This window comes from Pteropus alecto, unplaced genomic scaffold (genome assembly GCF_000325575.1).
Source record: "Pteropus alecto unplaced genomic scaffold, ASM32557v1 scaffold210, whole genome shotgun sequence".
In the NCBI taxonomy this organism is placed as follows: Eukaryota; Metazoa; Chordata; class Mammalia; order Chiroptera; family Pteropodidae; genus Pteropus; species Pteropus alecto.
Genome location: NW_006431288.1, coordinates 2803473 through 2806444, shown reverse-complemented (window position 1 = coordinate 2806444; position 2972 = coordinate 2803473).

The following is a 2972-nucleotide window of genomic DNA, read 5'->3' as shown; positions in this document are numbered from 1 at the left end:
CAAAGAAGTATAGGAAATGGTTAATATCCTGAAAAAAAAAAAACCATCTGATTAGACAGATAAGAATAACATTTTTGAGAAACAAGAATGCTAAATATAACATGTTGTAATAGAGAGAAAGTGAGGATTGGAAGTCAAATGACATGAGCTTGAATTCATCACTTTTTGTCTGGCTGTGTGGCTTAGAACAAGTCACACTGACTTACTGAGTCTATTTTCTCATTTGTGAAATGGGCATGAGAATACTCTTCTCTTTGGCCTTCAAAAAGGGCCAATAGGATCCGCATAGCAAATAATAGTGTTACACGATGTTATGTGTTACATTATGTCATCCACATTACCTGCCAGAGGAGTTCAAAGAACCTCAGTGAGAACTGTAAGGCTATGGAAGAATGGGAGTTAGACTGAGCTTTGAAAGTAGTAGTGAGGAAGGAAGAAGGAGGATAAAGGGTACCAGGAAGGACTGGTGAGAAAGTTTAGAGATTGAGAAGTGGCCTCTTACCAAATGTCCTAAACAGTTCTATACTATCTCATTAAATCGCTTCATAGCCAAATATATAAGTGCTATTACTACTCTTCATTTTCAGATGAGAAGCCTAAGGCTCTCAGAGGTATGAGATATGTCTTCAGTTGATATGATCCGTGACGGAACCAGGATTTGAACCTAAATCTGAAGGACTGCAAAGTCCATACTCTTACCACAATGTCGTGCTAATGTCTGTTACATGTCTGTCCATAACATATCCTTTATGGAAAGCCTCACTGTTGAAGGAGATGGTGAATCTTGCTTTTAGTTGGTGATTCTTCTTGGTCAAGTAATAGTTCATGTGTGTTTGGAGTCAGAATTATTCAGACAGGCCTGTGCAGAAAGGATTCTTTCCTTTTTTCATTTTTTCCCTCCTTTTCCAGCTTCATTTGCCACTTGCTTCATCACTCTGAGATGTGTCTGGGACTGTAACTTTCCTCTCACAGTTGTATGCATGTGTCCTGCCCTCGGTGTTCAGCATGGAAAGCTTTATCTGTCAGCCTCTAAAGCCTTTTCTCCTCCACACAACTGCTGCATACAGAATGGACACAGGCTAGATCTTGTAGTGCACATTCATTGACCTGAACTGACATTCAATGGGGAAATCACTAAACTTGATTCTAGAGTTGGTGAACCTGAAAACTCAGGGGTGAAGCTGCCATAACCAAGCTGTGGTTATAGCAGGGACAATGTTCAAATATAAAATAATTATAAATAATGATAAAACAACCACCACCACAGCCACAGCTAATATTGTAATTACGATAGGAAGAAGAATTAATATTTACTGACAACCTAGACCTTTGCATCCTTGTCTGCCTATCCTTCTCTTCTGCTAGGTCAGAATAATGGAGTAAATGAAAATAAGAAGGACATCCAAACAGCAAGAGCCTCCTGTCAACAACATAAGACCAGTATTGTCCTGTATTCAACTAGATGAAGTATGGTACAGTGATCCCTATGTCCATGGAAATTTCCAAACAAAACCCGATGACCACGAGTCAGCCGTAGCACCCAGGAGCTTTTAATATTAACTTCAGGTTAGCAAAATGATGTCTTCCTTAATCCAAAATGCTATGACACAGCGATTTCCCAAGTGGCCTGAAAACCCCCAGTCATGCCTTTGAGCTTCTAAATGTGAGGTAGATAATATGCCAATGTCCCACACCTTGGAGCACAAGGCATCGCAGTTGTAAGTCCACATTTGTAGGTCTCTGTGTGCTGTCAGGGCAAGCTGCTGTTCATCTAGCAGATAAAACAGTCTCCGTCTTTGTTTCTCATCCACTTAGGGAAAGGCATATTGGTGGAGATGTGATATTCCTCAAGTCAGAGGTGCTGAAGCAAAAAGTGACACGAGTGGAGCGCTCTTGATTTAAAGTAAATATTGTACAAAATAAGGGAAAGACTGAAAATTCGGATGCAGTTAAGTACCTGCTGGTGAATGGATCCAAACAATGGACCCCTCAATCTCTAGTAGGGCCTTCTTCGGAAGAGGGCCTGTCTTAATGTTAGAATAGTTCAGGTGCAACAGTAAAGGCTGGGTAAACGTGAAAAGTAGTTTTAAATGTGGATTTGCACATGGAAGGAGTATCTATAAAGAATAAATGATTATGTCCGTAATTTGGTGCCCTGTCAATAACAAATATAAGAATGAGAGACAGGATTTTCCTTCGGACGACAATTTTTCATTCTCTCACACTGTGGTCTAGATTTAAAACCTTTTCCTCAATCTCTGAGTGGAAATCACTGATTAGGCAAACTGCTGATATACGGGCAAAATTAGTCTGTTTACCATGTGGAAGCTTGCTAATTGCAAAAAAAACATGAGTTCCCAGGCACATTCTCCTTTGTCTGCGAAATTCTGTCTTCTCCATGATGGGGGAGGGTGTACAGGCTGGGAGATCCTAGCCCAAGTGAGGTATGATAATTGGGCTAGTTCCTTAGTTACCGTGCTTTACTATCCTCTTGTTTAGTTTTCTTCCTGAGATGATTCATCAAGAAGCCTCTTTGGCCTTCTATTATGCAGTGCTAGAAGCATCCAGTTAAAAACAAATGCCGCTATGAAAATGGACCTCCTGCAGAAAAGTGTCACACTCATTCATTAGGCAAACCTTTATTGAGCATGTACTCTTTGCTAAACATTGTGCTTGCTGCTGAGAACAGAGACCCGATTCTCAATAAATTAGCGAAGAAATCAAGAAGCCTCTTTGGCCTTCTATTATGCAGTGCTAGAAGCATCCAGTTAAAAACAAATGCCGCTATGAAAATGGACCTCCTGCAGAAAAGTGTCACACTCATTCATTAGGCAAACCTTTATTGAGCATGTACTCTTTGCTAAACATTGTGCTTGCTGCTGAGAACAGAGACCCGATTCTCAATAAATTAGCGAAGAAAAAGTATCCTGTACTCAACTAGGTCAAGCGTATTATAGTAAGAAGTAGGGAAA